Here is a 13110-nt window from a genome sequence, read left to right on the forward strand (position 1 = left end):
TATATATATATATATATATATATATATATATATATATATATATATATATATATATATATATATATATATATATATATATATATATATAATACGATTCAAATGCGGTGATAGGAGAGCCATTGATCTTGCCAAAATCAACATTTAGGATTAAGAACGTTTAAAAAAACACGGTGGCAATTTCGTCATTTTTCATATGGGTCAAACTTAAAGAGAGAGAGATGATAAGTTGTACATGATATTTATTTATTTTACATTCTTAAACATCCTTTCCAATTTTATCCTTCTTATTTTTGTTAGAATATATTATTTGTGTTCTAGTAGGACTCTAGTTAGGCATTCTTTATTATGTTTCTTGTACTGTTTTGTGTTTGTTAACAATCATCAAATAATCGAAATCCTCATCTGGTATGGGTTCTGTTCAACCTTCCTCTAATTGGACTGTTTCTCATTTTGCATCCCCTCCTGCGTTACTTGGCAATTCTCTATCCTATGCCCACCACTTCGTCTCGATTAAATTAACAAACCACAATTATCTATTTTGGAGAACGCAGTTGACACCGTTTTTACGTGGTTAAGGTCTCCTTGATTTTGTCGACGGGACGTACCCATGCCCTGAAACGGTGACACCGGCGGAATCGACGACGGACAACAGCATCATGGCTCCGGCGGCGTTGGCTACTGGTCGAGATGGGTGGCTACCACAATACCAGGTTGTTCTCTACCTTCTCGTCTCTTCCCTGTCGGAAGAGGCTTTCCACCTTGCCATTGGCCGTGCGACTTCCCGGCAGCTTTGAATGGCGATCGAGCAGACTTTGGGTTTGACGACCAAGGCTCATACCTTGCGTCTTCTCGGCTTGCTGCAATCCTTCCGGCTGGAGGACTCGTCCGTCTCGGACTATCTTGGCTGTGCTCGTCCGGTCATCTGGTGTCAGCCAATGATCAGAATTTGTACGTGTTCCGTTGGTTGAGGCCTGAGAACAGGCCGCTGGTGGGTGCGTTGACGAGAGGAGCTCTGATCTCGGTGATGGAGCTCTCGGACTTCTTGGTGTTGCAGGATTTTATCCGATGATGGCGCTGACTAGACGTCAGTGGTGATGGCTACACGTCGTGGTGGTTGCGGCGGCGGTAACCAGCAGGGGCAGCAGCAGCCTCGTGGACAGCAGCAGTTTCGTGGCAGTGGCGGTACCGGCAGTGGATGTGGTCGCTAGAATCGGGGGCGAGGCCGTACCCGTTCCAGGTCGACGGTTCGGTGTCAGATTTGTGACAATCTTGGTCACATGACCTTGAATTGTTAAAGGAGGTTTACTATTGGTTCAAATCCTTAGGCTCATGTGGTGTATCCGGCCCTAGACGCGACTTTAGTTGGGTCTCACCAGTGGTTTCCAAACACTGGTGCGACCAATCATGCCACTCCGGATGTCTCTACTTTGTCCTCCATTGCTGGTTATGATGGCCCGGATGTCTTTCGGGTTGGCAATGGCTCAGGTATGCCTATTGTTAATGTTGGTTCTACTTCGTTAGCCACTACTTCTAGGTCGCTTAAATTATCTAATGTGTTGCATGTCCTTGGGTTGTCTTCCTCGTTATTGTCTGTTCAGCGTTTAGCTCGTGATAATGATGTGTTTTTTTTAGTTTCACCCTACCTATTTTCTTGTGAAGGATCTGTCCATCAAGGAAATGATTTTTAGAGGGGGTACTTTGGGTGGTCTATACACTTGGCCGGTCACTAGTCATGGTCCTACATCTTTCGTGGCTGCTCGTGCGTCTCCTGGTGTTTGGCACAAGCGGCTCGGTCCCCCTCATTTACGTGTCTTGCGTCAGATTTTACCTGCTTGTTCAGTTAGTTCGTTTAAATCTAGTGATATTTCGGGTGTTTGTCCAGCTTGTCAGTTAGGCAAGTCGTCTCGTTTTCCTTTACCGTGTGTCGATCAATCTAGTTCAAATGTATTGAAATTAATTTATACTGATAATTTGGGCCGTGCGCCTTTAATTTCAATCAATGGTTTTCACTATTTTGTCTTGTTTGTGGATGATTATACGCGTTTTACTTGGTTGTATCCTATGCGCGCAAAACCATATTTATATTCCATTTTTGACAAGTTTCGGTCACTAGTTGAACGCTCCTTTTCTCGTAAAATTGTGTCCCTTCAATCTGATTTAGGGGGAGAGTATAAAAAGCTCCATTCGACTTTGTCTGCTCTTCGTATTCGTCACAGGCAGTCTTGTGCGTATACTCATGAGCAGAACGGTCGCCCTTGTCTCACCCGGACAAGGGTGCACTTGCGGGATCCTCGCTCTCATTCTATGACCTTACGCAGCATGGGACTGACGCAACATGTTGCTTTGACTTCCGTTGTTGATATGCCCGAGCCAACGTGTTATTCTCAAGCGGTTCAGGCCAGGTTCTCGAGTGGCACGAGGTTATGGACCTCGAGTTCAATGCATTGCTTCACACTCACACGTGGCAGTTGGTTCCATTTGCTCTTGGTATGAATGTTGTGGGGTGCAAATGGGTGTTTCGGGCCAAGCGGAAGGCTGATGGTTCGATTGAGCGGTATAAGGCTCGCCTTGTGGCGAAGGGGTTTATTCAGGTTGTTGGGCAGGATTTCTTTGAGACCTTCAGCCCAGTCATCAAGCCAACTACAATTCGGCTTCTTCTGTCTTTAGTTGTGTCTCGGCACTGGATAATTAGGCAGCTGGACATTCACAACGCCTTCTTGAATGGAGCTTTGGCTAAGACGCTCTACATGCGCCAACTGCCGGGTTACGAGGACAAGTCTCATCCGGATCACGTCTGCCTACTCTAGAGGTCGCTGTATGGTTTTAAGTAGGCGTCCTATGCATGGTTCACGTAGCTACATGACTTTTTGGTTTCCATCGTGTTTGTTCCTTTTAAGACTGATGTGTCGTTGTTTGTCTATTCGTCTGGTTCTGTGTAACTGTACTTATTGGTCTATGTTGATGACATCTTGGTTTTGGGGTCTGATTCGGTGCGTGTCTCAGGTCTTGTTTCTAAAATGGTGTTGGAGTTTAAGGTTCGTGACATGGGGTCTCTATCTTTCTTTCTTGCCATTGAAACGGTCCATGTCTCTAGTGGTATGTTTCTTTCTCAGCAGCGCTATATGACGAATATTCTCAAGCGTTCTGGCACGGTTGACTGTAAGCCAGTCACTACTCCTATTCCTCTGGTTCAGGACCCTGATGACTCTGTTGTTCCTTACAGTGACTCGCCCGAATCTCTCCTTTGCGGTGAATAAGCTTTGTTAGCATATGCATGCTCCTACTACGGCTCACTAAGGGATGCTAAATCGTGTTTTGTTGTATATTAAAGGTACGCTTCATTTTGGTCTTCATGTCTCTCGGTTTGTATCTGCTGAATTGCATGCTTTTTCGGATTTGGATTGGGCTGGTAGTCTAGAGGACCGAAGTCTACTAGCGGTTTTGCGGTGTTCCTCGGTGATAATTTGGTCTCGTGGTCTTGTCGGAAACATCGTACCGTAGCCCGTTCCTCTACTGAAGCTGAGTACAAAGCTCTTGTTAATGCTTCTGCGGAGGTTACTTGGTTGGTGTCCCTGATGCGTGAGATTGGTCTGTATTCGGGGTCTACGCCTAAGCTGTGGTGTGACAACTTAGGTGCCACTTACTTGTGTGCGAATCCTGTTTTTCATGCTCGCACTAAGCACGTGGAGATCGACTACCAATTTGTTTGTGATAAAGTGTCCAAGAAGGAGTTGCAGGTGCATTTTTTCTCCACGAAGGACCAGCTTGCTAATATATTTACTAAACCTCTCTCCAGTATGCGGTTTGCTTTTCTTCGAGGCAAGCTCAACGTTGTTCCTCATCCACCTTGAGCTTGAGGGGGGAGTGTTTGGACTTTGGAATATATTATTTGTGTTTTAAAAGGACTCTAGTTAGGCATTCTTTATTATGTTTCTTGTACTATTTTGTGTTTGTTAACATTCATCAGATAATCTAAATCCTCATCATTTTAACTTTGCCCATTTAAATTATTAACTCCTTTAAATGTGTTTGTATAATAATTTGTAACGATAAATTTATAAATTGGCTTACGTTTTATATGTTTATAAATTCATTCTAGTCTTTTTTTTTTAAATTTTATTTTACTTTATTTTATTTTTACAAATTTGTTTCCAAACATTATTAAGAAAGTAAAAAAAAATGAAAATATTGTTTTTTCCACTGTACAATTTAGAGACTATTTTAAGTTGAACACGAATCATATCGGTTTCCTCTATTGCCATTATGAATTTCGAGGTTCCAATTTCTGGACATTACAGTGGGAATGTTGGATGAATCATAATGGTGGTAGAGTGCCAGAGTGGTAGACCCACAACAAATCAACACCAAACTAAGGAAGGTTCTTTTCAAAGGACACACACCAACCATATATTCTCTCCTTTTTCTCGAAAGTTGCCTTATATTATTAGTTATAGACTTATAGACTTCATGAATGTTACTTCTGTTGTCCCAAATCCCTTTTTTTTTTTTTTTTTTTTAACTCAATATTCTTTACAAAGTAGTATTATTACTCATTTGAAATGGTAATCGAGATGTCATCACACGGGTAATATTTTTTGACTTTCGGTACGATGAATATGTAATTTTGCACATGTACCATGTTTAGAGATGTATATAAATATGTTGATTGTATCTCTGGATGTTTGATCATCACTACAATTAATAAAAATAATTTCGCTCACATGAATATAGACACATTGCTGAATCACGTAAATCTTTAATTCTTTGTTTCTTGCCATTATTATCGATTCTTATTCTCATTAATCACAACACAATCTTTTCAGTATTTGAATTCAATTAAACCAACATTACTGATTTTGTAGAGGTTGACATCGTTGATTTTGTTATGAGGTAAGGGCTTGTTCTTGACCTTCTTGGCGTGGTATTAAATGATGAGCTTCTTTTTAATTGGCTTAATTAAACCAGTAATTAGATCAGGAATATTGAAAGAAGACATGATCTGAATAGAGATTGATATTTATGTAGTATATTTTCAATATATGAATTCAATCAAAATAACATACATTACTAAAATGAAAAAAAAATGCATCAGGTTTGTAGAGTTAGAGGTTGACATCCTTATTTTTGAGGTAGCTAGCTAGGATGAGAACAATAAATATGAGAAGAATAAATAATTCTAGAAGAATGAATTGTTATTGAATACTTGAATAGTACAATATACATGAAGAATGAATTGTTATTTATAGGGATATAAAGAGTTCTAGTCTGACAAAGAATAATACAATAAATATACAAAGAGAAGAATTCTAGCGAGATAGAGTCCTAATAGCTAGGGGCTCATTCTTGACCTTCTTGGCTATCTAGATCTTTGAATAATGAGTTGAAACATAATAGGTGGGCGATATTAAAAGAAGATATGATTACTGAGATCTCTTAAAGTATGTTTCGAATTTTCTAAAATATTATACATTGAGATCAAAAAATTTCTCAAAAAGTTAAAATAAACATATATTACCATCCTAAGTATGACATTGTTAATTTGATAGTTTTAAGTTTGGTGATAATATTGCTCGTTTGGTTCATAGCTTAATAAAAGTTTGACTAGCTTCAATAGTTGATACTATCATTTGTTGTTTGATAGTTTTATTTTTGGTTACATGCATTATATTGTTGTTTATAGGTTAATTTATACTCTTAATAAAATTTTGATTTTCTTTGCTATGAAGATGATGGGGAGGCGGAGGAGGAGGAGGAATAATGTTGTTTACCTACATACCTTACTAATGTTTTCCCTCCTAATCTTCCCTTTTAACAATTTGAAATGCCACTATTTGATTGGATACTTTAGCATTTCATTAAAAGTTGGTAGGATGAATCGATTTATGGGCATCCAACAATTATAAGGCATATCAATACGGGAAATTTTAGGAGAGGTAAAAAATATTTTCCTATTGTTGTTGTTGTTGTTAAAATGTTCGCCTTCTTAGCTTAATCTTTCGATGTAAATATATCATAATTCTACGCCTAGAACAATAAAGAGAAGAAGAGAGAAAGTAGAACAAGAACTCATGAAATTTAAAAACGGCCACCTTCATTAGATAATTGAAATGTATATATACAATTGGGAAAAACTATATACGATAAAAGATATAGAAGAAAATAAGATAATGGTCGTTATATAAAAAGATATAGTTGCTGACACTCTCCTTGGCCATTATCTTACCATACTCATGTCTCATTAAAGATCTCGCTAGAAAAGTTCCCTGGAAAAAATTAGTAGAAGAAAAGAGTACATAATGTATGTGTAATCGTGTGCTACACTAGAAAATCTTAGACTACGAAAAATCATTGAGAAAAAACTTAGCTAATGGAAAAAAATAGTCCAATCATAAGTTTTCGAGGTATAATCTCCAAGACTATAAGGGTTTTATAAACTATTAATTCAATTACACCTAGAGGTTGCCTCTGGCCCCATAAAGACAATAATCTTCCAAGGCTATGTATCCAAAATATGTGAACATACTTCTCAAAAGTGGATATAGGCAGACGCTTAGTTAAAAACTACTAAATTGTCACCAGAGTAAACCTTCACAACAAGAATCTTACAACTCTTTTGGAGTTCATGTGGATGAAAGAACTTAGGTGCAATGTGCTTTGTAAGGTTCCCCTTAACGTACCCATTACTCTTCTGTGCAACACATGCCTCATTATCGTCATACAGGACAATGTGAGTATCATCTTTACTCGCTATAACACACGGGCTATGGATATGATGTATTAGTGACTTCAGCTATACACACTCGATCTCATGAGGCCTCATATACGGTGCGCGGCACGTATGGGACGAATGCCCTTCACATCTACATCGATACCAAACTTGCTTCTGGCTGGAACTTTGCTTTGATGAACTTGGTCGTTCTCAATTATCTTAATCATTTCGCTTCCTATTTTGGGCTTGAAACTCAGTGTTGTTGCCTTTACCTTTTCCACCTCGATGATAACCCCAACTGCTACCACGACTCCTTCCTCAACCTCTCCTAAAGTTGCTCGACTGGGCAACATTATGTGTTTTATGCACCGATGCAAAACGAACTGGATATATGCATTGTGGTTCTTCATTTGGAACTGGTTGTGCCTTTTAGCAACAAGGAGTGTATGAATATAATCAACTCAACATGTTTCTCGTATAGTATTTATTTTCCATGTACTGCTATTGGAGTACAAGATCCCTTGCATGGAAATTAGAGAGAGTCTTTTCAATTAAATCATTCTTTAAAACTTCTTATTCATGGAGTTTAAGCTGTGAGACTATTTTGTTTAGAACTGAATTATAATAAGTTACTAACTTATAATCTTGAAATCTAAGGTTAAGTTAGTCAAATTGTGTCGGAAGAACAATTGATTATTGCTAATCGAAATGATATATATCCTTCAGGGACTTCCATAAGACTAGGGGATCTTTTTCAATCTGATATTCATTTTTAAGGTCGTGGTTTAAGTGGTGATGTAAAAAAATTGCTCGCCTTTAAGACGAACTCAGTACATTCACGTTTGGTGATGGAAGTCATGATAAAATCATCATTTTACATGCAGTTTTAACATCATGAAAGATTGAAAATAGTGGATGAAAGGCAAGATATATATCTATTTATAACATTTAATATGGGGTATTCTCTTCATATCTTGGTTGACAAAATATGGATAACCCGAAGAAAAACACATACCAAGTGTATCAGTAATGGGTATAGCAAATGACAAAGAAAACACCACAACTATAAATAATCAATGCCATAACTCATTGAATACAGAATATGCAAAAGGAGAAAACAAGCCCACCATTCATCATAGATTAATTATCATGGCGAGTCGTGTTAATAACGTGTTAAAATATTTATCTTCTCAACATAATTTTTCGGTGTAAATCTATCACATTTCTACGCTCAAAACAATACATAGAGAAAGACAGAGGAAGTTGAAAAAAAAAAAGAACTCAAGAAATGCAAAAATTGCCACCTTCATTAGATAACTGAAATTTATATATACAACTGAGAAAAATCGTATAAACGATAAAAGATAGAAGAAAATAGGATAATGGTCATATAAAAATATATTTACAAAAACTATTATTATTATTATTATTATTATTATTATTATTATTATTATTATTATTATTATTATTTGTGCAATCAATCAGTGAAATTTGCTACAAACAGCATTTTTGCGTGGCCACATGCGAGAATACTACGTGCCACCTTTAAATAATTGTGTTTATTTCGGGGTTGATGCGCCATCAAATCATGTCCTCAACATTGGAATATTTGGCCCGTACCAGCATCTCAACTAGTCTAGGGGTGAAGTTTGAGAACAAAGACCATGGATCGAGCTTCATCAGAGACAGTGTGGGGCAACCTCTCAAAGTAAGGGCGACTCTTTTTACGCAGTGAGCAAAGGTCTAGTCTTTATGTTCAGTTAAGTTACCGCAAAAACATTGGAATATTTATTGTTTTGTGGGCAATTAATCCATTTTAACAAATCTATTTATCTTCTCCTGACCTACAATCTATTACCTGATGATTAACTGAGTGCAAACCTATTTATCTATATCTAAACGTTTTCGATCTACTTCTGCATAAATTAAATATATAGTTGGTCCCGGTGGTAGAAGTGTGAGTCTAGAAAGGGGGGGGGGGGGGTTGAATAGACTCACAAGGGTTTTAAAACTTTTCGATATCAAAGATAATTAGGCAGCGGATAAAGATTATAATAAATTTTAGTTTTCACTTTGCACAAGAGTTTTCTTATAAAATGGATTACGTTTGAGTGTGATATGCAATGTAGTTCGTGATAATAATAAAGAGAGAGAGAGAGATTTATAGTGGTTCGACTGTTAACGAAGCCTACTCCACTCTTCTTCACAACACGTGAAGGTTTGCACTATCTTTCTCCTTAAATAGTACAAGTCTCCTTTACAACGTGCTCCCTTGATCACCAAGCCTGGCAGCCATGTTTGATTAGGTTTTTCAACTACTTCAAAGTTTACTCCGCCTCTTTCTACTTCACAAGTAGAGATGGTTGAAAATGGTTGAGAATGTTTCCCCAACTTGAGATTCTTGTGCTTGAAAGTCTTGATCTTAACGCTAGAGCTTCACAAGATCTCCTTTTTAATCTGGATTAAACTTTGAGTTTTTGAATGATTTTGAACACTGGAAAATGATATTGCTTTCTAGAGATTTTTTGCTTTTTCAACCTTGTTCAAGTGAGATGTGACAAGGGTATTTATAGGTAGAAATTTTCAGATTCGTTGGGGGGAATCCAAAATTCAAACCTATTGTCCAGTGTGTAATGACCAATTGGTAAGGTTTGACATTTTCAGAATGTCAGTACCTTTCTAGCCGTTTGTTCACTTTTATGCAAGGACAATTTGTCTTTTGTCTCACAAAAATGTGACAATCATTAAATGCTTCTCGGGATTGTTGCCTAGGATTCACTTTGACATTCAGATTATACCCATCTTCAAGGCTATAGATAAGACAACTTTCAGAGAATGTCTTGGCCTTGGTTACTCGTGAGAATGATTGACCTTATCATTCTCATCAATCTCCTCGAATCAATCACCTTTGATTGTTCGGTTTCATCAATTCGGCCCTTCCATTCTTCGGCCTAGATCTTCAGTCTTCTGTCTTCGGTTCTTCAAGTCTTCGTGTCTTCAGACTTCAACACTTCGGTCTTAAATCTTTTACATGAGAATTAGCTTAGAGATAGCATCAGGTTACACTTTGACAGTAAGGATTCGTCTATCTATTAGGACCGAGATATGGATCCGAATGATCTAATCTAGAAAAGGCATAAATAAATTGGGGGTCTCCTCGGGTCATTGGTATCATCAAAATCAATAGCTCGGGGTTCCTAACATATATTGTATCATAAGTTATGTTATAAAAATATGTATGTAGAAAGTCAAAATATGGTATCCGTAATGCATAGAAGAGTAACTCCTTGCAAGGAAAAAAAAAAAAGAATAATGAGAAAATAAAAAAGAATAAATAGACATGATAAATATCTTGATGAGAATCACAATATTTAGAAAAGTTTGGTTCTAAAATTATATTAGTATTATGGGAAAAAATGTGTTCTTAATTTTCTGGTAATAATATAATAGAATATAATAGCATAAGAGTTAATTTTAATTTGTATCATAGATTTATAGCTGCCATTTCCTTTTTAGTCATTTTTTTTTATTTCCAGAACATTCCTTGTTAGTTCTAACATTATTGTAGCATGATCATTTTTATCATCCGTCAACAAATCTATTGAAATGATGTTAAACATGAGGACATTGATAGGTGCCAAAGATACCTATAAAATAGGGTCTAATAGGGGGTTGAATGGTGTTGTTTTGATCCCTTTTTGTGGTTAACTTATGGTATTATCGGCTCTAATGTGCTAACCCTTGCATAGCTCTATCATTTGGTGTACTTATTTCTATATGGTTTTTGAAAGTTTGAACTTAAGAAGGAAACATATGGACTCAACCGGGAATGCTTGAAGGAATGAACAAGAAAGGGAGTCGGCCCACAAGCGATCCACGCTAATGGATGGGGCGTGGACTAGAAGCAGAAAATCCCACGTTGCAATCCACGACCGTGGACAGCCAGCTGAGGAATTTAAATGAACTTGTCCACAAGCGATCCACGCTCGTGGACCAGACTTGGAGCGAAGGCAGTGCAAGAATTCATAAGATGCAGTGGATGAAAGGCTATATAAGGGAGCTTAGGACCTATTTTTAGGGGGAGACTTCTATTCTTCAGATTTTTTATACCTAGATTCTACTCTTACTTTACTTTTAGCTTTGTTACTTCATCTTTGAAAAAGCTAGTTAGGTTTCTTTACTAGAAGAGCTTGAGGTTCATCTATGGTGGAATTGGAGATTTCTGTTTGATTTCAATTCTAGGTAACAATTTAATTTTCCATTGCAATTCCTAAATTCCTAATTCAATTACTTTTGCAACTCAATTTCCTTTGCTTTTGCATTTCAATTTTATTTGATGGATAGCTAATTTCCTTAGGGAGTTGGATGCTTCTAGCTAGGGATTGTGCATGTGTGTGAATTGAATTGTCCAATTAGATAGATGATTGTAAAATGTGTTTCAATTGCTCAAGTGTGGATGATGTTGTGAAATGATTTATGCTTATTGCCGGCCGGGATAAGTAGGAAGGTTGAGAGAGTGGAGGTAGTGAGAAATTGTGCCTCCATAGGTTTTGCTCATCCACATTCCTGCCCTAAGTCCGAAAGGACCAGGTCCGGAAGAAGTGGTAGACAAGGTGTTTGACAAAATGCACTAGCCGAATGAGGACCTATATGAGTCCAAGTATGACCCCACTTGGTGATTGTGCCTTGAACTTCCTTGAGTGAAGCATAGTTTGCATTCCACCAATCTTACCCTAGTGAACTGCGTGCATAAGACCTAGTGAAAGGCTCCAACTCCCCATTCCGATTGATTGTTTGACCTTTTGTTTTTGCTTTCGCTTTGAAATCACCTCTATTTAGTGTCTCCTTTTACTGTGGTTAATTCTTGCAACTCTTGGTGACGAACTTCTTTGAATGCCATGCACTTGACTTGACTCCAATTTTCCATCCTTAGAGAACGACATTCAAGGATTATATCTCCGTTTACACCCTTCCATCGTCTCACCACTAAAAACTTCATGTCAGACATTTAACTCTATTTAAGATACCATCTTCTCATCTCCTCTTTATTTCTTTTTTCTTTTTCTTTTTTTTTTTTTTGTAATGAGTTAATTCATTTTTTGGTCCTAGATTTATATATAAGTGTCATTCCATTTTTAGTCTTTTTTTTTTAATAAACCACTCTATAGGTGCTCCAGAGGTCATCTTTGTCTTCTTTAACCTTCTGTAATTGCAAACTTCAATCTTCACTCTTCACCGAGCAGAACTAGCTTGCAATACTGCCCATGTGTCATAGCCTGCAGGATAGTAGCGAACTAGCAACTCGCTGGAACACCGCCTCTACCTCAAGCTTTCGGTTAGTAGCTCTGTCAATCGTCATCGCTCGTGAATCAACAACTCCTTAGGTAAAAAATAGGGTTAAATCTCAGCAATTGATTTAGTTCAGATCAACCGCCTTGAATAAAAGGAGATAAAAAAAACAATGCAATGGCATTTTGGTACTTTTTTGTAAATAAGTGCATTTTTTTTTTGTCTTGGGTACATTATTTTCATTATTTGAATGCATAATTTTATCTCTTCGATTGGATAATTATTCTTTTTGAGTGCATACGTTTATCCCTTTGAGTGCATAATTTATTATATTCAAGTGGATAATTTCATGTCTTCGAGAGCACATTTTTGTGCTTTAGAGTACACAACTGTGTGCCTTCGAGTGCACAATTTTGGCTTTCGAGTGCACATTTTAGTGTCTTCGAGAGCAAAGTTTTGGCCTTCGAGTTCAAGATTTTGAGCCTTCGAGTGCACATTTTTCTATAAATTAGATATATAGATTTCTTTTTAGATCAATTGATCTATATAAATCAACTGCTCAGATTTATCTGCATGTTTTAAGTGAGAGTCTGGACAAATCCAAATCATTCATCTAGTACATCTAACGGTTGAAAGTAAAGAAAAAAGGAACAAAAAAGATGGGTCATTTTTGTAAATATTATAAATTTTTTAAAGTTTATAATATTTAAAAATAACCTCGTTCCTTTTTTACTTGATTTTCTATTCATCAGATCTTGCAGATCGATGGTCTGGATTTGTCCACAGGTCCTCACATGTGGAGTGTTGTCATATGAACCAAATTATATATATAACATAAGGCGACCCACTCATGGTAAATAGCTAAATAATCGTTTTTACAACATAAATTAAGGGTTATTCACATAAATAAATTATTAGCATAAGGCGAGTGTGTTAGTCACCAAAGTGGCCCACTCAAAGTAATAGCTAAATAATTATTTATGTTTACAAATCTTCATTATACACATGTATTTTGCATTATTGAATGACACTAAAGGATTGATAAACATTTGCGATCATTAACACATAGTTCTAGCGATCACCCAAAGGTGGATCAGACATGTGATTAATGA

Source organism: Ipomoea triloba, chromosome 4, assembly GCF_003576645.1.
Source record: "Ipomoea triloba cultivar NCNSP0323 chromosome 4, ASM357664v1".
Taxonomy (NCBI): Eukaryota; Viridiplantae; Streptophyta; class Magnoliopsida; order Solanales; family Convolvulaceae; genus Ipomoea; species Ipomoea triloba.